Raw genomic sequence first — 27,913 nt, 5'->3', positions numbered from 1 at the left:
TTTGTTTTTTTGTTTCTTTTTGAACTTGCACCGTCCTTGACCCATCATGTGCAGGTGGTATTCGCACGTAGCGTGCAAGGCTCAGCATACAAATAAGGCTCTTGACGAACATGAGATACATTATTCAAGAAATTACCACAGAAGGGGGCAGGCGATCACCGAAGTATAGGTTCTTGTTTCTTTTTCTGCCGTTAGTACTAGCAAGTCTGAAAACGAAGTGCAGATACTTAAGTTGATATCGAGTAATAAAGCATTACTTGTTTCTTGGGAGGATGTGAATCGATAAACTGAAGACATATCAGTCACCAAAGCTAAATAAACACAAGGAAAAAGAACGGCCTAAAAATGCTTGAACTACTGGCAATGCCGGACGGGGCAATTCCGATGTTCGTCGTAAAAGCTCTTCTAAGGCAGGGGGAAATGCTTAATGTCGGCAAGGCGTTTACTCATGCGGCTGTCTTTTACTTCATTATTAGGGACTCCACCTGACTTTGACTTGATGGGGAGTGCACATATATTATTTTACCGCTCCCCAATCCTTCTTCTTCCAGGTAAGAAGAGGCTAATGATACAAGATTAGAATTGTCGGTGAGGAGGCAAGTCGGAATTAAGGAGTGCTAAGAAGGGGATAAAGTTTACTCCGCTCACTTTTTTAGCGCTCCTTCCGAGCGCTGAAGCTACTGCGAGCAATGCTTTATAATCGTACTGCGTTATAGTGATAAGCAACGAGTCGCTATGTCACCCCGTACAAATGAAATACGAATGCAGAACTTACAGGCTAACTGAACTTTACATTGTTACGTTGGCGTACCGCTTGCGCGTGTTGCTGGGATCATTTGCGTATCAATATATTAAGTTTGGCAAGTCCTCCTTCTCACGTAAATTGACGCCCTCTGGCATCCTCCTAATTCTTAAGGCCCATTGCGGGGACCTCGAATTTGGCAGGCTTGGTGTTGTGAGGAGGCGCATACGAGAACTTATGGCCAGTTGCCTCTCCCTAAGCCTGCGTACAGCGTAACGCGTGCGGTTGGAAAAAGGTTTTGCACACCTGGTGCCACGGTCATGAACGGAGTTATCTACCACCCCTCGTTTTTGTATACGCTTGCCCCGACACCCAAGAGTGTGGACAGGGAGATGACGCCGTCCTCTCCTCATTGGTAGACCATAAAGCGTTTACTATATGAAAGTTGCGGGTTCTACCTCCCCATAGGGGAAGTTATCCTTTAGCCCATCTTTGAACTCTTGGTGGCCATCCCGCGGCTTGTTAAAATGGGATTGAACACCACGGCCGCACTAGAGGGAAACGCAAAGCGCGTCGCGCCGCCCCGGTAGCCCGGCCGCGATTTTTCTCGGGGCGAGCGCGTGAGCGGGGAACGCAGTGTTACAGCCATGGTGAGGCAGGCGCGCGTCGCAGAGCTATGTTTGGTGTGGATTAGCGTGTTGCTATGAGCGACGGCGACGCTGACGCTTTTACGACGCTTGAGCAAAGGTCGCCACCTCGCGGTGTGTTAAGGCATTGACAAAATTCAACTTCTATTGAAAACGCGCCGAATTGGACGGACGCCTAAATGCGTTGCAGGTGCCAGTCGCGGAGGCCACAACAATGACGAATTACTTTACCTTACCACTCCCAGAGGTCAACACCACCCCGCCGACCGGTAGAGTGGTAGATATAAAAGGCGCGTTCGTAAAGCCTCCAGAGTCTGTGACCGTGTCACAGTGGACAGTGTGCCCGGCATCTGTTGTTGCGGACCGAGCGGTCGTGGGTTCGATGCCCGTTGACGCTAGCTTTTTTTCTTTGCCATCTGATTGCGTATATTTTTTCGACGTCATTTCCGTGACGGAAATACGTCACTGAAGTCTTGGTGGACCCCGGCATAAAACACTTTCGTGTTAAAAAATCGATCCCCTCGGATCTTCCTAACATTCCCGTTCAGTGCCCTGTTGTGCGTTATAAATACCAAATTAAAGGCTGAAATAGAAATTAGGAGTAGGTTGTGAATGAAACATTACGCTTTATAATGGGTTAGGATCACGTGCTCTGTGCATATATAGCTTTCGTAGCGAGAGGTAATATGCATACTGAAGGCACACGGTGCCCTCTTCCGGCCCGCGACTCAAGAATAAGTGGGTTAGGATGACTTTCTTTTGAAACGGGGGTAAACTAACATAGTATTGCTCCCTTCAAATATGTGTATGAAGTTACGTTGCAGATGTACTTAGATTTAGGTGCACGTTAAATAACCCCAGGTGGCCGAAATTTCCGGAGCCCTCCGCTACGGCGTCTCTCATGATCATATCGTGGTTTTGGGAGGTTAAACCCCAGATATTGTTAATATTATTATTATTAAGTTAAGTTTCAGAGAATCGCTGAAAAAAAAAAGCTTTACAGCATGCTTCAGTCACCAATACGCTGTTACTTCAGCGTTATAGTGGTCTAACGCACGCGCGTTCCATGGTTTACTCGGTATATACGAAACCCACGATTTGCTATTCTTGTGACCTCCCAGCAAAGCGATGCTGCTGCGTAAGCGTAGGCAAGACTTCTGAGGTGGTTTGCCTTTTTCATTACCGTTGGTATTCCTCGGCGCTAGGGGTGTGAACACACATGTATTCCGATTTAGTATAGTGTAGTATACTGTAACTTGACTTTGAAGCAGGATCCAACTGCATTTTTTGTCGTAAATATGCGTGAAATCATGCCCAAACACGAAGTGACAGAATTAGAGATTACGACCTCCCGAAAGATGAAGGTTGGACGTAAAACCTTTGCATGGCAAAACTTTAGTTGCCTTTTTTCTGCCGAGTTGTAGAGACACTCGAAATATTTTACGTTATATATGCATAATGCATGTCAGATTGCGAAGTCAGGGTATACCGATATGAGGCACCTTTCAGTCCACATTTGCGCTACCTTGACAGGAGTACCAAGTTAAAGCTCTGCATGCAGTTGTCTTAAATTCAGCAGCGTGTCGCTGAGAATAGCATCTGCTGTGTCAGAGCGAATTTTTTTTATCTTGGGTCTTCGGTTGACAACTAGCTTGCACAGATGTAGTTAAGCTGCATGAAAGGCACAGCGGAGCATGACAGTGGCATGACGAAAGTACGTAGCTATGCAAACCACTACAATAATCTTGTAAACTCGCATGCAAGCGCTTCTTTCGAAACAGGTCTGGTCAGCGCTTTTGAAATGATTAAGACGTGAATATCTTCAGATTTGATAATAACCGAAGCGAAGTTATTATAACTTCATGCGTTATACTTTTTCTGTTGGGATCTATCAACGCGCAAGAGCGCGACTATGTCAGTTCAAATTTAGTGCTCCGAATGACGAAAGCGAGACACACGTTGAAGAGGGTAATACGAGAAGACTGTATAAAGTTCATTTTGACCGAGTTGCCAAAACTCGCTTGTGATCTCGGAAAACGCCCACAGGTCCAGTCAACAGCGTCCGCCGACGGACATTTCCAGCTTAAGGAAGAGTTAGATGCATGCTGCTGTGTTTGGGGAAACGGCAAATTCGGTTAGGGTTCTATGCTTCAAGCTATTCTGACACTTGGAGACGAAGTACAAACAATTCTGCAACGCAGAAACTGACCGATCGAGGAAGCAGGAAAGCGGTCCGCAGTGGGAGCAAGCGCAATGGGGTGTTCCGCCCATTATATTGTCACAAATCCCACTTTAGGCTTCCGTCGTTGCTTTCCTCAATTGTGCAACTGCCGAAGAACAGCACCCAGGGGACATGATAGAAAAGGAATGACTCCCAATGAAGCCACCATATTCCCTCCCACCTGGATTTACGCATCCTTGGAAGCCCTTCCCTGTGAGAGAAAGGGGCGAATTCTAAAGTGCAAACATGGGCACAACATAGACGTCAAGGTACCACAAACGCCGGCGTTCGTGGTGTCTTGACTTCTATCTTGTGTCTTTGTTTGCACGCCCTGCCTTTTAGAATGAATACTTACCAGCTAGCTCAGCTCACTGTAATTCAAAGGTGTGAATGTGCTGGTTGTACGGCAAAATTGTCGACCTAAGCTCCAGAAAGCACGCACTGTGCGACAGAATCTATCTGAGTATTAGACATCAAACAGACTTGCTGTAAATGTGGCAGCATGTAATCGTGTTGGTTCTAGTTTATGCCTTCACGGCATTTTAAAAGTGCGTCGCTGAACTATGACATGGACAAGGGCAAGAAGAAGCAATACTGATAAACGCGGAACGGCGAAAGAAAGGAAAGCTGAGGACAACCCGAACGAGTCTGCGTTGTTGAACGCCTAAATGTTTGGCGCATAATATGGCCATATCAGCGAACGGCACGGTGTCACCTTATCTCGTGTTTGCTAGTAGCAGTATCAGACATTTATTGATGATTACATCTGGGTCCAGTGGGTGAGTGCCTCAGTACAAATCTCCACTGGCGATCGCGTCCCGACAGGCTTGTAGAGAAGTGTTAATCCTCCCAAACCGTGACGGCACGCTACAATTCCCACTACCCACAGTCGGAGTTTTGCAATAAAAGCAGAGATCTGATTTCTTGTGGCCGATTCCGGCGCAATCACGTGATATAGTGATTAGATAAAAAATCGATCCCCTCGGATCTTCCTAACATTCCCGTTCAGTGCCCTGTTGTGCATTATAAATACCAAATTAAAGGCTGAAATAGAAATTAGGAGTAGGTTTTGAATGGAACATTACGCTTTATAATGGGTTAGGATCACGTGCTCTGTGTCTAGATAGTCCGGCAACCGAAAGCTGCTGTTCTACGCGCCATTTTGTCCGCGGACGCGATATACCGGACGCGATAAAAATAAGGCGAGGTGACAGTGAGACGTGGTCGAATTTTTGACGATCTCCGTTTGGGTAAGGGACTCGTAGAAAAACATAAACGTAGCAACGAGACAAGCAAAACAAAACCAGGAAATAATAAGGCAAAAACTGAAAGAAATGAATATAAAACAGCCAGTGACGTGCATTCTGGGCTCGCATTCGGCTAAGCAGTGCTCACGGCAGGAGCCTGTCGAGGACAGGAGAGAAGTCGGCCGCGTCGAGCTGCACTGGCGTTGATGACGGGAGGGTGGAATGTGTGTCGTTAATTGTTGGAGTGAACTGCCAAAGTCAGTTTTCCGCCGAGAATAATGGTGGGAAGTGCAGCATTTGACGAAAACGTCATTGTGTGGGGAGATTGCGGGCGAAGTGAAGAAGTAGGATCGATTAAGCGATTGGATGAAAAGAAAATCGGCGGACCCCACGCTTTGTGGGAATCGGTTTCATGCGAAGCAGTCAGCAAGTAGTTGTCTATGCTGCATATTCAGCTTTGAGCCAAGCGTTACGAGGTGGATCGACATGTTTTTGTAGTAGCTGTGTGCATAGAGTTTCCTAAAATTAACTAGAGGGGACTCTAGCGCTGCGATCGTTCAGCTACCATGGGAATGATGGGTAGTACACAAATTTGCCTAGTCTTCGTGCTTGCGGCTTCAAACGTACTTGTGGCTTTGTTTATTGCTGTGTTTTGGCGTTCGTTTCGGACAAAAGAGTAGACCGTCGTGAACTTCGTGACCAGATTTGATTTAATGAGCCTAAAAAAGTTAAAGTGGTGAAGTGTAACTGCTGACTTTTGCTGAACTTTGTTTTGCGATAAAGCGGATGCAGCCGACGCGCTGCCAAACGGAGCCGAAAGGACGAAGTTTAGACAAATTTGTGTACTACCCATCATTCCCATGCTGGCTGAAGCGTCATGCGTGGCAGCTCCCATAGACACTAGCGCCAGAGTTCCCTCTAGTAAGTATTGTAGGAAACTCTATGGCTGTGTGGGCTTGCCAGGCACGTCGACAACACTGGCGTTTAAGGGGTAACTTATGGTGCGACGTAACGTCAGCTCTCACGTTAGAGTGCATACGTCAGCATTATCGAAACTCAGTGCACTTTATGGTGCAGTCATGTGGATATCATACGTCACTTTCGTTAATGTATTACACCGGGGTCGAGAAATGCTTGTATATAGCTTGCTGAATCATAGGAATACAAATGTAATGTTTATTCGGCTGCTATATAAGCGGAGCCAACACTGGACCAACCGACGTTAATCTGATGTGACGCCTTTATCGCAGGAGCACATATGTAGTCTTTATTGCCTTCTTGTAAAATTAGATGGCCAGCACCACAACCACAATTTACGTTCCACCGACATGCCTGCATAGGCTGTTTTTCCAAACCATTCTATAGACCAGGCGTGGCTCTGTGGTAGAATACCTGATTGCCACGCAGAATCATGGGTTCGATTCCTGCGGGGATACTAACTTTTATTCTTTCCATTTGTCGAGTAAACGCTGCCGATGTCGGTTTTTCTTAACGCTCATCGCTTTAAATTACCAATGTCTGTTCTCGCCGGTCCTGGGTAGATATAAACTGTCAATAACCTGTGGCGCATACCCGTACACCGCGGCCCGTGGCAAACGGGTATGTGCCATACGTGTCTGGGAGAAAGGGTTTGTCGGCGTACATGACAGGATTTTCAAGTTATTCACGTCATAACCAGACAACCATATTCGTCAAATCCTCTTACCCTCTCAGAGCAATTTTGGTCTACACCAACTTAAGGAGGCGATCATGAGAGCACCCAGACGTAGGCGGCTAGATAGATAGATAGATAGCTAGATAGATAGATAGATAGATAGATAGATAGATAGATAGATAGATAGATAGATAGATAGATAGATAGATAGATAGATAGATACGCTCAAAGTGTCAAAGGTTCGCTAAGAAATGTTTCGCATTTAAAATATTTTAGACTGTGGGAGAGGCACGTCCTGCTGCTCACGCGAGGCGCAAAGTGTCTTCATAAGAATAAAATTAGAAGCCTTATATCCATGATGTCGAGAGTCAATCAACTTAAGCAAGAATGACAAGAAAAGTAAATTTCCCGAAGAAGAAAAAAAAACAGAAAAAGAAAAAACTAAGGGTTGGCCAACGCGAAGTAGAAATAGAGACGAAGGTAAGAAGCCAAGCACAGCCCGAAAATGGACCGTTGCGAGAGAGAGATTGGTAATGCGACGAGAGCATTAGGCAGCGAGATAATGTAATTGTCTCGTATCAAGGAACCCGGCTAGTCGGTGTGCAAACAGGATGACGCTTTTCACATATAACCCCAAGTGGTCATTCAATATACATTCCACCACGACAAGTTCTATACGAGGTAGAAAAGGGCTAATTACTGCGTTGCGTGGGCCTGCCCAATGAGTCATGTCCAATCCTGCCATGGCACCTCGCTCTATGCGTATTAATCACACAGGCGGAGTAAGGTTAAATGAACGCCTTGGACTCTAGCCAGCCGGCGGTGAAGCCCGAAATATGAAGAAAAGGCCATCACGCCACGTGTGGGTACTACAACCGCAGCTCTCTTTTTCTCCCATTACATTAAAAATTTGTTCATCAATATAAACGTCATACCGACGTTTACAGTGATGAAAATTTTGAAAGGAGGGCAATATTCGGCGTGAGGAGGTGCCTCTTCTGGTTTGAGCTGTGACAACGAGATCGCAACCGAAGATATTAAAGCGAGAGAGAGAAAACTAATCTTTACTGAACTCGGAAATCCGTGTCGAGATTCGTATAGAAGATGGATGCGTATAGTCGACACACAGGCCTAAAATTTTGCTGCGTTCTTAAACTGTATTCATGATGTCTGTGCGTAGATCCACCGACCGCGTCTACATGGAGGAGGAGGAAAGAGCTTTATTTAAAATAAAGAGATAATTCAGAGGCCGATGTTGGGTGACCCCTGATGGTCGGTGTTCTTAGTCCGGGACACCTCAAGACTCAGCCGCCATTCTCGCCATTTGGACTAGGGCCTGTTGGGCTTTCTGTCTAGAGCAGTCCCGGAGAGCTTTCTCCCATGCCTCTCCTGACGAGTACGGGGCAGATAGAAAAGTGGGGTTTCGGGTGCATGCCTACACCGTGTGAAAGACGTCCCATGTCGCTCCACAGTGCGGGCACTTCCCGTCTGAGTGAAGGTCCTAGAACCTAATTATTGTGGGGCAGAGCAGGCTTTATAGCCTGCGGAGAATTCGCTCATCTGCTCTACTCAGACACTTAGTAGGGTCCGTGTAGGGTTCATTACGCTCTCGAAAATCTAATAAAATTTCTTTAAAGGTCAGCGGTGGTTTCCTGTTCTCCGGGTACTGAAGGGTGTGGGACCGAGACGCCCGGGACGTAAATGCTCGGGCCATGGCGTCTGCAGACTCATTACCCCGCAAACCTGGTGTCCTAGAGTCCGCAATGTTCTTGCACTGACTGTGATCAGTCGCTTTTTCCGCAATTTTCAGAATGTTGCAGGAGAGAAGTGCCACCTCCCCAACCACATATGGAAAACATGCCTTATGGGAGTCTGTGATAACCTTATTGCATCCGGGATCGGAGGATGCTAAAACCATTGCTACATCAACCGCTTGTGCTGAGTTTGGGGCTCTGAGGGAGAGCCCATTGACCTGAGCATCCTGGTGAATGACAGCCGCCGTGTAATACTTTTCTGATGACGGTCCGGCGACGTCCACGTAGAAGACACCTCTGAGACCCGAATTTGCACGCGGAGTCTTTTACTCGGGTCTTTCGTTGACCTTCGTGGGAGTGAGTGTCCATGTTACGTGGTGGGGGTCGGAGATAAAATGTTTGCCTCCATGCTTCCGGTACCCGATCTGTGGTGTCTATATGGGTCGGATGTGCGATACGCAGACGTTTCAACAGACGAGCACCATGTTCAGTAGACCCAAGGCAGGTGTATTAATTTGTAAGATGCGCGTCGCCCAATTCTAAAAGAAAAGTTGTGAACGACCAGAGTCATGCCCAAGGTAAATCTTATACGTGTGCTGGCTAAATGTATGCCTTATCCGTTATGACTGAAATTATGCTGGGAGTATCGAAAATTTTTACGGGACAAGATAAAATTTCAGGCAGTAGTTACCTCTCCTCATTAGACGAAAATTGCTTAGAATGAGAATTTGTGACATCGTGACAAAACCCCTTGACCCCATTATAAAGCCATGTACGCAGGCTCAATGTCGCCAACCATAAGCTATGCAGGAATGATATTAGCAGATCTTAATAGGCACATGATGACGCTAATAATACAAAAAGCGCACGCTACATTGACTGATAATAAACTCTTCAGGAAGCGGGAGATGAATATTATTGGTTGGTCGTGTTATATGGCGAAGACTTCGACGTGATGACAATGCATTTTTAATTTTCTAGTCATCGCGACATGTTTCATTTTAACTATGTGGAATCTTTTTTCCGTCTCCTCTTTATGTACACATGACTCTTTGTACTCTTCGGGGCGGCCTGGCATAAAAAAAAAAAACCTGCGCTCACAATCTTCTGTGATTTCAGCCGCGAAGCCTCTTCCACATTGAATGTGTAAAAGAATACTCGAAATATGTATTCATTGGTAATATAGTTTACAGACACAGCGTTCCCGACGACTGAAATCTGATAAATCTATAGAGCACAACAGATGAGAGTAAGTAGATTAGAAATGCGACAAGGGAACATAGCCTTGACAAGGCGAAGGCAACAAAGCGGGACGCATATCCAAGGCGTTAAATGGACGTTGGACCGCGTCGGCGCACTGTTGTAGCGACGCTAGAGTGAAAGCGAAAGGTGGTTACTTTGATTGGTGAAGGCATCCTCGCCATTGCCTTCTAGTGGATTTGGTTTTTATTTATCGAGGCTACGTCTTTTCGCTATCCCCGTTGCCGTGTCCCAGCAAATGCTCTTAGTGGACGCTCGGCTTCCGGTAAAGAGCCCATTAGCAGAGTCTCCGCCCGGACCGGTAATAGAGGCCTATCAAGTCTCGTCGCACTTCTTCTCTCTCATCTCGAAAAGCATTTCTACTCTCCACGATGCGTTCTGTCGCCATTCTATCGCCTCTTACGCTGCCGCCAACACTTATGGCGTATGTCCATCTCGAGCTGGGCTGAGTTGGCCCCTGTAGTGACTTGAAACGTTAACGTTCGATGGCCTGTCCAGGTCCCGCTGTGTAGAGGTGAGTACGCGACTCAAAGCTGCGCGACGGCGAAGACACGCAGAAGCGCGTGAAAACAAGTTATTGGTGACGTGCATTGAATTCTGCGCCTCGTGCTGTGTGTGAAGCGGGTACGAATAATTTAGGTGGTCGTGATGGTAATAAAGAGGGAGAGAGAGATAAAAGCGAAGGAAAGGCAGGGAGGTTAACCAGGTTGTACCCGGTTTGCTACCCTACACGGGGGGAGGGGGAAGGAGAGAAAAAAGAATAGAGATAGCGAGGAGGAAAGAGGGAACAAGTAATACGCGCACACACATCAGTGTTCACCGCATACACACAGACAGTCACAACGGAGAAATATTTAACATCGGTTCCTCTGCGAGATGTTAAAAAAGGCTTGCAAGGACTGGCTCCAAGGAATCGAGAACTTGCAGAGCGCATTGAGCTGACGGAGTTGTCATTCCGTTGAGGAGAGTGCGCATCGTGGTCATGAGAGACCTCAACACAGCGAGGACTTGTAGGTTCTTGTCGTGGCAGTCATCTGTGGACGATGAAGCACACTGCGGGGCATTCTGCATCGGCTCTTTATGAGTGCGCAGTGGTGGCAGCGAGGGCCACACGACATCCGCCGCCGCTTTCAAAGCTTCTGCGTCTTTCCGGCTCTCCAATTGTGATGCATTGGGCGGTGGTGGAGGCCCGTGTACTTAGATTTAGGTGCACGTTAAAGAACCCCAGGTGGTCGAAATTTCCGGAGCCCTCCACTACGGCGTCTCTCATAATCATATCTTGGTTTTGGGACGTTAAACCTCAGATATTATTATATGCAAGGTCGCCACAAGGAATGGAGATGTCGACATGGTATATTACACCTACCACCATGTCCTTGTTAAGTGGAAGGTGAGCTCGAACCTTGATACCGTCGAAGTCTGTGACCCTGGTCAGAGCAAGCAGAGATGCCTGGTGTATAACGTCGATAGCCAAGACATTCTTGCGGGGGTTGACTCGAACATCCTTGATTTCGTTTGGAGCCAGAGACTCGAGTTTCCTCGAGATGGTCTGCCGATTCAGGTGTCTCAGATTGTCCAATGGCGAAACAGGCACAAATAAGACGGTGTAGTTAATTGAAGCCTCCTTCGGCTTCACAGTAGATGCGGTTGAAGCTGGTGAAGCACCCATAGATCGTCGTTTTGGTTTACGACTGCAAACAGGCGTGAATTCATCGTCGGAATCGTCACTGCTTGCCGAATACAGTTCGGTGGACTCACTGTCGGCGTCGCTGAGTTCGCTGTTCCGTTTCCTCGAGGGGCCCGACGACGGCGGAGGCATGCCTGAACGGTGTGAAGGCCAGTCTACTTCCAGTGTAGCCAAATAAAATACCGATGGCTACGCGAGGAACATGAAAAATCACCAAAAACTGTCACCCGGTAGACAAAGCGCTGTGCAAGACGCACACTTCGTCGTCGTTGTCCGATGGTAATAAAATGATTCAATTGCTACAACATGTGTGCACCGTACTGCATCGAAAACACACTTGTGAGTAAAGCTGCTATGGGGGTTAGCTGGTGCGAATGGCAGCGCGAACAAGCCATGTATACACTTGTGAGACCATATTGCCGAGACAAGCACTGACTTCGGATAGGTGGATGATATTTCTTTGTAATTGATTACGCGGCCACATGAGGCTGTGCAAGAGCAATCGCTACAGCAAGGCATGGGGGAAATGAGCGTCACTGTGATTCAGGAACAGCGTCGATAACATTTTTATTGCGATAGCAATTATATGGACAGTCTCGGCAGGTTAGTGCCGTCCCCGTCGCCGCCGTTATGCACCGTATATGTATAAGTATGTATAAATATATAAAAGTCCCAAAGGAAAATAATTCAGAAAAATGCACGGAATCGAACCAGCAACCTCTCGCTCCGCAGCGCGAGGCGCTAGCCATTACGCCACAAAAAGCAGATCCTTCAGGTAGCTAACGGCGAGCGTTATATACACACCCTTTACCGCTCGCAGGACTCAGAGACGGCAGGCGCTTATAAGCATTTCTTCATTACCAGCGAGATGGCGCGAGGAGTGCAACGGGCGTAGAGAGCCTTCATGTGCTCGCCTCCGTGCCTCCGACGTATGTAACACAGGCAGACGACGCTAGCAACATGCGCGCACATAAAGGCTCCCTAAACGGGCGCATTTAAAAGTCGTCGGCCAGCTCGCTCGCTTCTTCTAATGTTTGCGCAGGGAGAACCTTCCCTTCCGCTGTCTGCTCGCGCGGTATACTCGCGGACAACTTTTCTTGGCAATGAAGGGAAAGCTACGGGGCGGAGCGTCTGCTCATGTACTGCTACGTGAAGTAGTCCGGTTTGGCGCGCGTCTCGTAACGCCGTGGAAAGTGATGGCTAGCGTTGCATTTCGACGCAGACGCTGCTTAGCGTCTAAGGTACGGCTAAAAGGCGCAACTTTTTCACGCACGCAAAAACGCGAAGCATGTATAACTAAAAGAAATACATGTATCTCGCTTGTGAGCGCTGCGTTCCGTCTCAAAAAGCTACATGTAGAAAATGAAGGAGTATTCTATATATCTCACGCAGAAAATGCAGACGCAATTGTGGGACTACATTCATTAGCACTAGGATACGTGCATTGTGGCTCTGTAGCCTTCGCTTCATTGCCAAGAAAAGTTGTCCGCGAGCATAGTTGCTGCCGGGGGGGGGGGGGGGGGGCAGATGTTTATGCAGCGTAGCAGCGCGTCCATCACGGGCCACTTTTCTTGCTATTGCATTCATTGCTTCGCCCTTGCGGCAAAACTGTGATTTGTTTGGTATTAGTTGCCCTCTCTTATTTCATGTAACTGCCCGCCACGGCGGTCTAGTGGTTATGGTACTTGCACGGCCGCTACATAAAAAAAACAGGTGCGGCCTGCTGCGTGGCGCCGAAACGGCGTCCGGGGCCTAGTTCTCCTGGCGCCCGCTCTGGCGCCGCAACACCGGTCCAGCTGTTCACGGAAAAGCGCTTCGACAGCCGCGTTTGTACGCCCGACACTTACTCCAATCAGGCCGTAGATAAGGCGTTTTATAGTTGCGCATTACAGATTGAATATTGAAGTCGTTATTAGAACTGCCAATTACCCCACGTATGTGAACAGTTTGCCCTGGAGTACCAATGTTTTGTAGAGTGGGCCTCAATACTCTCCGTGAATGCTGCCCGTTTGACTCAAATGAAATGAAAAGTGTCACTCAATCACTGATCCCGTTAATGGACAGGCGGCCGCCGAGCAGGTTCCAAGGACTGACTTATCGGCCCACCGAAACGCACCACGAAAGCACACAAAATTTAAATGTAGGTCCTGTTAGTGCGCCAACAAATGCCGGTTGCGGTCCAAAGCAAGAGTTAGAGCCAAGAGTTGACAACACAAACAAAATATATTCTCACTTAAGGCAGTACAAGCATCACGCAAACATCCACACTCGGCAGGTATCAATTACAACTCACAACATCACTTAGATGGTGTTTAAAACAACGGGAACAAACTTACCGTGCTACAAATGCACTCTCATCCATTAGAAACTATCCAAACACGTAAAGGCCTTGAATATTCACCAAACGTGTGCAGCCCACAATTCTTCGAACGTTTCACGAATATGTCTCTTCCAAGAAACACTCAAACAATATCCAGCTCTGGTCACAGTCATTCGGCGACACTCTTCTAAACAGTGCTCCCACGGTGTCATCACTCGATTATCCAAGATCGACTGACCGCTCTACAGGACTCACACGAACAACATAACTTCTTCGCCGAATTCACCATACCGTCCTACCCTCCGTCGTCTCTAGTTTGGATCCTTCCCGGTTTCGCGTGATTGTTCCGCTCGTAGCACGCAGCGCAGCGACAGCTAGGGGAAGAAGGTTCGTCTCGCCGGTTCGTCTGCGGAATCGGTCGGTTCCACTTTGATTTCTTGAATTCCCCCAATCTGCGCGGGTGTTAGGCTGTCGCGACTGCGACGACGTCTTCGGTGGAGAGGGTAGGGGCTCGCCCTGGGCGCCTTTTGATGCTTGTCTTTTTTTTTTCCTTGCGCGCACCCGTTGGGGGTAGCAGTCGGCGCAGTGGCTTGATGCTGTAGTCGGGATGCGGCGGCGCGCGCCTGTTTTAGCGCTCGTTTGCGACAGAAAGAAGTGCTCTGTTACGAATATTACGCTTCCCGACACTGTAGAATGCATGGGAATACGTGGTACTTCACAGTAGCGTCTTTTCACACGTTCGAGTTGCACAGCGGCACACAACAGCTTCGCGTCATCACGCCGCTAGAAAAAACCGTCTGCCACACATGCGCAAACCGAAAAACTGTACTCAGGCGCAGGAAACGTGAGGCAAGCTGCTCACACGCGCGGTCACACACAAGAAAGACACGAGAAAGCACACGGACACGCATAAATCCTGAGGCGACCACATAGTAACACGAACCGGCGTCTGCCTTGCGGACCGTGCTTGTGGCGCCCTCACCCAAAACAGCTGCCGCTCAGCCGACCCGCGCTCGCCCATTGACGGCGACGCGACGCAGCAGGCCGCACCTGTTTTTTTATGTAGCGGCCGTGGTACTTGACTGCTGACCCAAAAGTCGCGGTATTGAATTTTGATAGAGGCAAAATGCTATAGGCCCGTGCGCTTAGATGAAGGTGCACGTTAAAGAACTCCAGATGTTCAAAATTTCCGGAACCCTCCCCGACGGTGTCCCTCAATATCATATCGTGGTTTTGGGACGTAAAACCCCAGCAGCTATTATATATTCATGGAACTTGTTAAGGTTGTCCCCTCATTGACGTCAGGGCGAAACTATTCTGGCAGGTAGGTTTGACGTTGTGGACGGCAACTTCTGGTGGATAGCCTTTGACTAGTACCGTAAGTTTTCTCTTCAATATCAGAGCAGCCGACAGCCTTCCTGTTGACCGAAGGTAACTGAAAGCCACTGCTTTGAGCAACACAAGGTTTCATGCTATCCATGACTACTGGTCAAATTACGAAAACGTCTCCTCGAAAACACCCAACTTATCAGCACTTATTCGGAAAGTTAACGCGTCGCCAAGAGAACAAAAGTATTGTGAATGCCGAAGCAGCCATGAAGAGGCTGACATGTTGAGAACGTTGTTGTTGGTGCCAGAATTAAAAATACAATCTCGTTCACGTTGCTAGAGATGCTCCCGGGGGGACTCGAGGCGGCAGGCTTAAGATTTGGTGATTGTTACGCCCGCGCACACAAATAAAGCCAACAGAAAATGACGCAGCAAAGCAGAGAATAAGAAAAATTATTTGTTAATTTGATTCAAATTTCAAGAGAAAGTGAGACAAAGAAAGATAAACAAAAAAAATGTTTGCGCAGCTTTCACTAGTTGCGCAAAGCTGAGTCACAATAGAGCTGGTGGGCACGTTTCAGAAGAGTTTACAGCGCTTCGCGCCGCGCTGCTTTTCATTATTGACGAAATGAGAAAAAGGTGGGCGATTTTCTGCAATTCCAGGGCGGCACTGCAGTCTCTGGTCTTTCTGCAGTGGACCTCACGACCAGTTGGTATTTGAGAGAGCTGAGATGTTGCACCACCTAACCGAGAAAGGACACCACATTACAATTCAGTGGCTACCAAGCCACTGTGGGATTATCGGTAATGAACGGACGGATCAAACTGCCCGTTGAGCCCATACAGAGGACCGCGACCTGTCGATACCTCTTTCTAGGACAGACGCTGCTCGAAAGCTCCACCTGCTCGCTCGCCAATGCACCACGTCAAATTGCAATGAACCACATTTCATGCATGCCCGACTGCACTCCCTTGACCCCTCGTTAAGCCTTCGCCTTCCATAAAGACTTCGCCAAGAAGACGCTACCGTCCTGTGCATACATTATTTTAACCATGCGTATGCGGTCCACATAAGGATGGCTGACACCACCACCTGTGAACACTGCGGTGACGGAGAAACAATTCGACATGTTCTGTGCGACTGCCCGGAGTACAGCACACAGAGACAATCTCTTTGTCATGCTTTCAACAAGTTAGACGACCAGCCTCTATCAGAAGATAGACTACTACGCCACCGTCCAGACTTAAAGGGGCCCTGAAACGCTTTTTTGAAGTTTTGTCAGCGTTTAGGCAAGAGCATCCTCAAATCATTCAAACCACAAATTATGCGACGCACCACGTGCCAAGGTCGCTACGGACAATTATATCTATACCCTCCTCCTCACTACTGCCTTGCCTCCTCAATTCATGAGACACGCTGGCATCAGCAGCGATACAATCCTTAGCTGGCGATCGATCGCAGCGCTCTCATGAGCGCACTCAACGGTTTGAGCTTCGCGCAGTCATGGCCTTCGAGATTGCGAGCTGACAAGTAGCGCACAATCTCGGAGGCCATGGCAGCACGCCGCCTGGCAACAAAGACGAAGCTTGAGGAGTGGTTGATATCTGCCTTCTCCGACAGGTGCCGCCACACTACAAGCGATCCTATTTTATTCTCCTGACGGCGACAACCTGCAAAGGCATGCGGGCAAACAAAAAGAATTCGAGAACGATCACCGATAACCGTAAACTCGGGCAATGTGGTTGTGTCTTCAGGGGTGAAGCTACAGCCGCAGACACGTGGATCGTGGCGTTGACCGGATAGCAAAAGCGCGCGCGACGCTCATTGAAGCGACGAGCTAAAGCGATTCCGTTCGCCAGGTGCCTCACAAACATTCCACGATGTCGCAGCTTTACAAGTCACCGATTGCTAGATGTGTGGCGCACAACACAGCTGGGGCAATTCATTGTGTACGAGAAAAGAAACCACAAGATAAACACTGCCGCTCAGCTAACGTTAACACGGAGCACGTTGTAACACAGGCAGACGACGCAAGCAGCCCACAGGAGGTCCGTGACGTAGACTCAATATATCCAATCAGCTCAGCCGCCTGCGGGACGTCGTGCTTCCAAGATGTCGGGTACTGGAAGTGCGCGGTTGAAAATGCGTTTGGCTGAGCCGCTGTGATCGGTGGCGATTCGCAGCTTTAAACCTTGAAATAAATTACATAGTTTCCACAGAGAGCTTAAATTGGTCTGGAAATGATCCTTAGGACTTGCTCTACCGGGTCAAATTGTTCATACAAAATCGTCAAAAACATTTCAGGCTCTCTTTAATGCCTCAGGAAAAGGCATTAGAAGCGCTAGTAGGCTTCTTGCGATCTACTGGCCTGTCAGAACGCCTTTGAGTGGAATGGTCGCGTGTGTGTGTGTGTGGTTGTGTTTGTTTTTTCCTTTATTTATTTTCTCTCTCTCTCTTTCCGTTCCCTATTCCCCAACCCCAGTGCAGGGTAGCATACCGGATACTACCTTCTACTTAACCTCCCTTTCTTCCTCTCCTCTTTCTCTCTCTCTCTCTTGTTAAGCGTCTGTACAGAATGCTTTGCTTGGGCAGTCATTGAATGCGTGCCGATTCATGATGATAAATTTCTATCCACGACACACGGCAAACCTCGACCATAACAGCTCTACTGTAAAATTCCCACAGCGCGTATGTGCCACAGCGTATCTGCTGCAAGAACAACTTGCCCCTGGTGTCAGGGGCGTAGGCAGAAATTTTTTTCGGGGGGGGGGGGGCACCTCCTTGACCTGTAGTGGGGGCCGGGCAGGCAGATGTGGTCGGGTGTAATTTTCTGCTCTGTATGCTATGGCGAAAAAAATTCGGAGCAGCGCACGAGCCCGGTGTGCCCCCCTCCCCCCCCCCCCCCCCCTTGGCTGCGCCACTGCATGGTGTGTGGCTGTGAGTAGAACCATGCGCGGTTTCTTTGTGACAGCGATCGAATGTGCCACAGAAAACGCTTAATTCACGGCCGATTCTCGCTTTATTTATTTTCCAGAATGAAACAAAAAACAAAATGGCCGATTATCGTCACAAGCCGTAACTGTCGTTAGGACGAGACGACGGAACTTTGTGCATGTGTCGTGCTTTTTCTTTAGGCCGCCCGCTACTTTCACCCACAAAGCAGAAGGAAAACGGCTGTCGTGAAGCACTTGGCAATGAAAGGGCCGCATCGCCACTGCGCGACATTCCAAGAAGGTCTGTGGCTGGCGGGTAAACACAAAACCGAAGACGCTTATCAGAGCCATTAGTTGGTCACTACTACATGACGACAGCGTGCAAGCGCCGCAGTACATTCCCATGGGAGCGAGCAATAGCCGAGCGTGTATCGGATGTATCATCGCCGCCGCGGAAGGGTGAAAAGAGAACACGCGGTGGCGAAGTGGAGGGGGGGGGGGGGGACTCCGGAAGGAAGTAGAGCGCGTTGCCATCGAAACGCTATCCGCACGCCCATCTTAGTTTCTTTACCGAGGATGTCCACCCAACCGTGGAAACGGGAAGTCGACGAAGGGAAAACAGAGGATGTTAGCCACAGAAAGAAGCCAGAAAGAGGATTGAATCGCTGTGTCACGCCTGCGTTGCTTCTGCCTTGCTCTGCCATCATAACGCGAACTGGGGATTTGGGTGAGCATTAGTCATTGCACTGATGAATTCGTGCGCTGACTTGTTTCCCAGAATGGGAACCACTGGAAGTGTATGAACAGTCGCTGGAGAGGAATCGCACATAGGTTGGTAGGCATCCACCAGCGAGAAACTAGCAATGGCTTGCTATGAGGGCCAAATAAAATAGCGCTACTGCTGACTCTGTACAGCTTCTATTTCCGGCGTAAGAAGACGCACGGATACAATGATGATAGAGCTGCTGCAATAGGAAAGCGAGATGCGAATCCATGGCTGAGAAGCAAGGAAGAAAAAATAGAAAGAGAGAGAGGGGGCTTGTAAGTAAGTATGGAAATAGATGGGGAGAAAAGCTATAGGGAGAACAAAGTGATAAAGAAGGAAGGAATAACAGCAGCTAGCCTGGATCACAAACTACCAAAACAGACTGTCGCCACGCATTAAAGAACAGTCTTATGCGAGTTAAACTTCTTGTTCAAACACAAGAACGTCCTTTTTTTTTGCTATAAATTCAGATTGATTTGCTTTATTTTTACACTGTAAATTTTTCCATTTTTATGAAATGATTATCTCCACTCTACCCCTTGATTCTAACCTAACTATTTCAAACGTTGTTGCAATACAATGAAATTTATATTTTTCGATTACATTTCCAACAAGCAGGAATCTTCGTCTGTTTCCCATTACACGCATACAGCAATAACTTATTTAAAACGACCGACTGTGTTTATTAAGGTGAAAGTCGTATAAGTCACGTGAGTCGAAACATCCGGCGACCACTGTCGACATGAACGGTAAAGGAAACTCGAGCCGCTTTCGTAGTTTACTTCTTCAGATGCAACATTAATTTCACAACACTAAGTTGCAATTTCCTTCCCAGCATCGTTGTTTTATAAGTTAGTTAATCTTACCTAATTAAGAAACTGAGCGGAACACATACGATCGTGTGACTGACTTCATGCAATAGTCAGCAACATGCACTTGATCGTGTCGTCACAAAGTTCGTTGGCATAATTTTAAATTCTGGCTAGAGTTAGCTGGGGCACCCTAAAAAAAAAAAATACGTACTTTGTGTGAAGCGTACCGTATTTACTTGTATACTACAAAGAGCGGCTAAAGTTGGCTAGCCCTGCTATTGCTGGACAATGTCGGTCAATTTTGGCTATGTAGCTGTTAGAGCGTTGCAGTAAAATAATACGCGTGTACTACTATAAAGGAAAGAAGATGACTCTTAAGGGCTCGTTTTTTTTTTCTTTGTTAGGCGCAATATTATTGAGAACTAACAGACAATAACGCCATGGAAAGTATAGGGGATGTTATCTGTAGCAATTAGGATATAAATGTGAAGAAAGTAAAGTGGACGAAGCGATAACTTGCTGCCGGCAGGGACCGGCAAGTTATCTTTTCGTGCACTTTACTTTCTTCACATTTATATCCTAATTACAACAGATAACATCCCCTATACTTTCCATGGAATTATTTTCTCTGAGTTCTCACGAATAATGTGTGCTACTATGTAACTCCTTTCTAAAGGTGAATCAATCCCAAAGAGAAATTAATCCCTAAACGAATCACTTCCTGAAGGCGCACTGTCGCAGTGTGTTTCATGCGCACCGACACTTGAAAACATGTTAATTTGCACAAAAATACAGAGAAATATGCCCCATTTTTTTTCGACGACGTCGCTGTCCGTTGTCTCGAAAAGTGATAAAATACGTAGCCAGAAGCAAGACGCGACAGCCTAATATACTCTTTCTTCGAGCCCTAAATCTAATTACGCTACGCAGTCATGCCTTACGCGCTATAGAGTGTGCCGACACCCACCTTTCGTAATTGAAGAGCCCATTGTAATTTCTGGGTGCCGAAGCTGGAAACCACCTACTGCCGCTCGGTGAAGCCAGCAGTCGACGAGCCGCTCAAAGGACAGCGTCGAAGCCTGCGTGAGTGAGCAGGTTGACAGGCTAATGCCTTCAGGCTCAGAGGCCACTCGCCGAAGCAAAGCCTCGACACCTTCTAATTTTGGTGCGTATCAGGAGGCATTCACGCTTTGTTCGGACGTATTAGGCCTACGCGCGTACAGCAGTGGGACTTCCAGCCTTGGAAGCGTGGGCGTGCAGTACTGCTTACTTCGTATAGGCGGCCTGGGTTCACCAAGAGCTCGGTGGAGTAATATACCACTGTTTCTCGATTCAGCTGTGAGTGGGAAAGCACAGAAGACCGGCGGCTTGAAATCTCAGCCTGTCCTTTTGGATCACTTCTTTCGCATCTGTCCTCTGGAGAAGCGATGTGTTTTCCTGGCTGCCCGAGTTTTACGGCGTGTTTTTCACTTATATATATCTGCTGTTTCCAAAAATGTGTCCGAAAATTCTAAAAGGTATGGTAAATCCGATATTTGCTCACCGCCTTCGTAATTACTTTTTCTGTGTTGGCAGACACCTCAGCATGACTCGAGACAATATCCACAGCATTATTTGAATAAGTTAAAGTAATTAGCTATTTAATCAGATGAGGCCGGCGGTTTGGTCAAATGTGGAAACGATGACTTGCCTGCATAAAGCCCCTTGCCGCTTAAGGTTTCCGAAAAGCGGCCGCTGGTAATATTTGCTGAGTAATGAAATTCGATTAAATTCACCGGCAAAAACAAAGCTAACGCGTCGAAGAGCGCCAATTCCGCCCCCTAGTAGACGCCCAGAATAAAGACAATATTTTCGAAAACGATTGCAATTGTTTTCTTCTGCATTAGATAACCTACGTGCGCCATGCGTGCATCATGGCAAGCACAATCTGCATACCCACAAAGCGTAGTAGATAAATGGATAAAGGGCCCCTAATATACGGTAAATAGCTCTGAAAATACAAAAAAAAAAATAAAAATAAAACGAGCGCATTTTTCTCTCCTGGCGTTCCTCGTCTTTTCGGCGCACTTCCTGACGCCAAAAGATGATTCACGTGACGTAATTAAGGTACAAACTGCCGATTGGTCTGTATACGGGGAATACCAGTTATGAATTGCCTCCTACTCTGCTTTCCCGTGCAGTCGCTCACCCGTTCTTCCTTGTCTCGCAATTGATTTCACTTTGTTTTGTTCGTTTCCGACAGCGCAAACGGAGATAACAGTGTGTAGACGACAAGCCGGCAAGCCGACAAGCCGAAAACTCTAGAGGCCCGTGCGCTTAGACTTAGGTGCGTGTTAATAAACTCCAGGTGGTCGAAATTTCGGAATCCCTCCATTACGGCGTCTTTCATAATCATATCGTGGGTTTGAAACATGATATCCCAAGAATTATTATTACTAATAAAAAGGTTGATATCTCAGTAAATTTTCTTTGCTTATCATTGCATTTGTAGGGTTTAACTTCCCAAAACCACAAAATTCTCTTTGCTGGCGCGAGAACCATTCAAATAATAAGCACCGAACTGCCACGGAAGCCAGATAGAGCTGACATGAAAGAATTACGCTGCGTAACAAGGGAGGCAAATGACATTGCCCTTAAACAAAAACTGAAGCAATATATATGTATATATCACAGCTGTGTTGTGATTCAGCCTTCCTAGGATGGCGTCGCAATAATCGGTTTAATAAAGAAACGACATGACGCAATGCAGACGATAAGAACGCAGCGTTTTGGGCCTTCACATCGGCATAACAGTTGTTATTTATCTTTGCCGGCCATACTTCAATCGAGGGGACGCCGCTTATCTTCGCTTTCAATCGGCTTGCGCCACACTTGAGTTATACTATCGACCATCGACCGCACATGGAGCATTATTCAAACGGGATGGTCAAGAAGTTGTGCAATGGCGCAACATTGCTATCCTTGCGCTGGACGAAAATCGGTAAAACGGTGTCCGGCACTGGGCCAGACCGAAAGAAAAATAGCTGCCTTTGGCTTGAAATAAGGTAGCCGCAGTGGCGAGTTTTATGTTTCTTGATATCGTTGTGGTGGTGCTTGCATAAGTGTGATACACCGTGCACTGCCTTGAAGCTGCCGAACGTTTATCATTCGTGCGCCATCTGTAAGCGTCGCGATTTCGCAATGCCGTACATTTGGGTTGCAGTTTTCATCTGAGGCCTCTTGTTACTGTCGTTAGGGCTGTTGCTGCTGTCCTCACCTCCACAGTTGCATGCTAACCATTCGTCACTTCAGCATTTGAAAGTATTGCGCAAGAAGATAGAGACAAGGAGAAATAAACGAAAAGCAAATATGCGCTAACATAACAAGGACTGAATCCGGTCGCCTACCCTTACACTGGGATGCTAAAAGGGGATGCAAAGATTAAAGCGAAGAAAAAGAAGGTCACACGATTACTTATGCATTCGCTAAAGACGACTCGAAGGCGAAAGCTACCTCCTTTTTCTTTTCAGTCGATTGTATTAAGTAAATATGCAAAGACTTGAATAAATATGCAAACAGCGGCGCATGCGTAACAATGTGTTCGTTAACTTATTAGGCTTATTCTTGTCGATGACCCAGATGAGCGTAATGCTGAAAAACTTTATGGTCTACAATTGCGATGCCGTTTTGTTATGTAACAGTAGAAATTAATGGAGAACCCAACGACAGCAAAAGTATATGATGGGTGTGCTGCAGCAGCGTGCGCGTCTTACATTCTCCCTAACCTGCTATTTGTTCAGCGGGCGCTCGCAGCGTGAGTCTGAAGAAAAAGCGATGGAACGCTGCACCATCACGAGCATGTAATGTGCAGGGTGGTCGCAAAAAAAAAAAACCTGTTTCATCTCAAGCGCGAAGCAATGAATGCCATAACAACAAATTGATAGGTTATAAGAAGTAAGGCTAGCAAGTAACTCTTTTTGTATCCGATCTCGCGTAATTCTACGAAACACTGGTGTAACAGAGTACGGCCGCTCCAGAGAGTGACGCGGTTTTCGAGCAGTCTCTTCCCGTTGAGAGCACAGCAGGTAGAAGGGAATACGAACCGTTTTCTGGTGCCTGCCCAGATAGCGCACGTGCCAGCGATCGCAACCGCGCCCTTAGGATGAAAGTGTGCATTGTGAAGTTTCTGCTCGAGCGACACAGCCCCTCGTCTCACCCTCCCACTGCGTCCTTTCATGCTCCTTCAAGGTGGACGGGGCATTTCATCTGCTTGAACGAGCAATCGACGGCAGGCCTCGCACGCGGGCTGATGTTATTGCATGCGCCCTCCGTGCGACGTAGATGGGCCGGCTCGTTTCATCTCTGCTTCGCATTCGTCGCCAGCGCTGGTGCGCTTTTACTCTAGGTAAAACGTACGATGCGTGGGGTGATGTTATCAATTCGGACATTATATGGAACACGACGATGACGGCGAAAACCCGTCGAGAGTGCCCATATAATTGCTATCGCACTAATGTAAAAGAGTTGGATATAAGGAGACTCACTATTGCCTCTAAAAAAACTTTGTGTGATCAAGTGGGGATGTCAATCAGCGGGTTTTCCACTGTGCGTGAAGAGAACTTGTGGTATGAAGGGATCTGAAGTCTCGAAAATAGTAGCGAAATGAGAAGCAAGAAGGGTATTTCCTTTTATGTACGCGAGTTCTGGCGCTGACAACTTCCACCGGAAAAGGATACTACAATATTGCATTTGTGTCGGTTGCTTTGAGATACAGGGGAGATTTTGACACACGTAGACCGTGAATCACTGCAGCTGTACCAAGTGTATTCAACCTCCCTCCCCCCCCCCCCCCCCTAGGAAACACACGCATGCACACGCACAAAAGACAATAAATAGTTTGGCTTTTGGATGCCGCGACCTCCTTGGTCATCCTCCCCTGCTTCGTTGCGCTTTTGCGTGTTCGGTTTCTCCCCTATTCATACACCAAGGAAATGCCTAAAAGTTCTTTGGTGCGTTTGGGGGGAAAAGGCGAAGACGAATGGCATTAGTCTGAATACACTCAAAGACGGCGCCTTTTCAGTGAACGGCGACCTCTGAAAGTAAGGACTAATTGAAATTAATGTCATCCGGAAAGAGCACGAATGTGCTCCCCGTAGCACTCCTTACGTTGGTGTTAGATGTTATGCTTAATTTGCGTCTATCTCCTAACGGACTTCGGTGTTTCCTGCATGAACGATTAGCGAATGTCAATAACGACGGAAGTGGCCGTCAAGTAAACAGGAAAGGTAGTCATAAAAGAAGCCTTACCCAGTAGATAAAAATCAAGTAGTAGTACTTACACGAAAATACATCTTTGATTTGGAAGCTTCTCGTCCGAGTCTTGCTGACTCTTGCATTTTGCGGCGTATCCCATGTGAAGGCTGTCTGACCTCCTCTACGATGAGGTGCTTAAGAAAAGCGGGCCAGAAAGATTGTGCCAACTACGCACAAATTGGTGAGACACCTTTGCACTTAGGTAAGGTGGAATCCTTTGGATAATGTCGAATATGAGGCGGTCATCAGAAAAGTTGTCGACTGCGCGACACTCCTATTACAGAAATTGCCTGCCATGTTTGTGTGCTTTTTTGGGCAAAAGTTATAAGGTGGGGAGGTAAAAATGACAATGTGATTGCATTTTTCCTGTTCGTTGCTGAGAATTAAATACAAAAAAAAAAAAGAATTTTCCTGTAAATTTAAAGCTCTGAGTGCGCTTCTGAAAAAGATGACAGGCAACAAATGTTCGTTCGTATTATAGATTAATTAAACAAAGCAGCTTGTCATGTATATGGCGGTCATACGGAGCTGCAGAAAGTAAAATATTACAAACACACCATGTGATCTCTATAGGATCGTATATCTAAAAATGTCATTTTAGCCAAATTTTATCCTACGCATCGGTCCGCGATTTATCTGAGGTACTTGCTGAAACAATGTTAATAACAATAATTTTCTTTTCAGAAAAATATATCCTTATGAGCCTTGATATATATGCATATGAAACAGCAAAATGTACCTACGTGCTTTTATGATGTCCAGAAAAGTTCAGCGTTCAAAAACCACCACCAGAACTATACTTCGTTACGTTGTTTAATTTTAGGATTCTCTACCGGTTCTTTTGTATTTGCAACAGATGTTTAATTGAATCTTATAAGAATCTTATAAACGTACACTTATGATTGCTCTACGCTAAAAAACCGGCGATTATATTTGAATAATTACGTGTAAAAGAGGTTGGTAGCGGTTTATTCCTGTTCGCGCTTAAGTTTCTGAGCACTTCACAAACAACAAAACGCAGCCGGCCTTTTGGAATAAATTGTTCACATTTACATTTTCATCTCAAATACCAATGCACACGTATAGCGGCCAGAACAGCCAGGAGTCATTCTTTGGGATATTGGTAAAAGCTGAGTATACAATAAGTGAAATAAATTGTTTAGTGTATTGTCTTTGTCTCTAATATTTTATTAGTGATTTTGAAATAGCAAGTTGAAATATTTCGCATTTCGTAAGGAAGAAAAGCTAGGCACATAAACGTTTATTTCGTTTTGGTTACGGAATGCAATCAGCTTGCGCGTTAGAAAAACTAATAACCGCCGAATGATTATCTAGCTATAATTGACTAGTTGTTACTCGAACGTTTTACTGGAGTGGACATGAGACAAAGTGAGAGATTGTTAGACTAAACATTTCTTGAGAGAATGGCGGCCGGGCATTGGGGCGATGGCGAGTTTAGGTGCATGAAGGAATGCTACAAAAATGTCAAAAGCGCTCACGTAATGCGTGTATCGAATCACGGCTGAGCGTGTCCAGCTATTCCGGACACTCACGGTAGAGAGAAACATGTGGAAAGAACCATTTCGCATGGGATAATAAAACATCGCGAATACTGCCTTTGCGGAAGTGGTGGTTTGTTGACGTAGCGGTGCCTACGAAGTGCATTAGTGAAAGGAACGGCGGTAGAGAGAAAGCAACGGGCGCGCACTTTGTCTGTGGCGAGTCGCATCGCTATTGTCGATGGCGGGGCGTGTGCTCGATCACAATTGTAAGTGCTTGTTGTCCTCGCCACTTTTGAAGCCGCTCGCTTTTCTGCCTATTGGGAATGCGGGAATGTGCACTAAGTGCATTTTGGTCAATACAGCAGTGTGACAAAAGGCTAGCGCGTGCACACGCATTATTTGTGCATCCGTTTCATGTGTCCTGTTTCATCGATTTCCACGGTTTGTGTTTCTTAATATATCTTCGTGAACCTGATTCTTCTGTATGATGTCTGTCGTATGATGACGATGACCTATCGGCATAATTAAGATTTCTTCGTTATAGTTAGAGCTCGGCTTGACAGAAGTGGACTGTAACTTTGTTAAAACGTGGATAATAAAAGTATGACTATTGATTTTTTCGATGTGGTTCGTGAATTTCCATATTTGATCGCCACATTTACCCATGCTTGTGTGTCACTCTCTTTCTTAAACACACAGAGAAGACTTCTTAAATTGCCAATATCGTAGAAAACACATTGGTGGTAGCTTCGACAAGGAAAGAGTGTGCATGTAGAAGCGGGCGGATACATGCCTCGAAACAGATTATCGAATAATGCGGAGTGGAGCGAAGTCGTCGTTGCTGCAACTCATTAGTTTGTTGGAATTGCAAGTTAGACAAATTAGTAGCGATCCGTCTTCAGCCGCACCACATACGACAGGAAACAGTAAGTAAGTGTCTGTTACTGTGAGACTACACGTAATATGGCAGCCTTCTGTTGCATGATGTTGATCTAGTCGTGACGCAGTTTCGTAGCAGTTAAAATCGCGCGTGTTCACGACTACTGTATTGTTGCCGTGCCATGATGCTTAATAAAGTCCTCCGTGTCATATAATCGCCTTGTCTAAATCGCACGCTTTTACATCAAATCGTTTCCGCAAGAGCTTCATTTAGCGTGAAAGCCGAACAGTTTATGCTGAGCCATTTTCTCTGCCAGTAGCCGGACACAGAAAGTTACGCGCACATTACTCTCGGTATTTTCCCGATTGCCTTACGCAGTGTAGTTGAAACCAACAAAGCCGGAGGCTGATGAATATTTCCGCAAGTATTGGCACGGCGGTGATTTAGAAGCGGACAGTGCGCGCCAAGCACTAAGGTGTACGGCTATACTTTCTGAATGCTGTAAGCATAGTGATTTCAAGAAGTTATACGGAGCTAGCACTAGAGTACTGCACGGGCTGGGGCCTACCCGAAAACCCGGGCCCGGCCCGTGCCTGGGCGAGTAGAGTAGTTTTCACGGTGGGCCCGGGCCGGGCTCGGGTCTGGAGCTCCGGGCATAGAGTCAGGCCCGGGTTCGAGGTGGCGGGCTCACGTCGGGCCGCGCTTGGACTTTGCTCAGTTCTTAAAGGGACACTAAAGTGATGCAATGAATCGGTTTAGACTGATAAAGTTTACTCTGAGAACTCCAATGTCATTAATTTCGTCATCATACGTTTATTATAGAGAAGGAAATGAAGGTCAAAGTTCCATTTTTAAGTTTCGCGCCG

The sequence above is a fragment of the Rhipicephalus sanguineus genome, chromosome 3, assembly GCF_013339695.2.
Source record: "Rhipicephalus sanguineus isolate Rsan-2018 chromosome 3, BIME_Rsan_1.4, whole genome shotgun sequence".
NCBI lineage: Eukaryota > Metazoa > Arthropoda > Arachnida > Ixodida > Ixodidae > Rhipicephalus > Rhipicephalus sanguineus.
Note: the sequence above shows the minus strand (reverse complement) of the source record.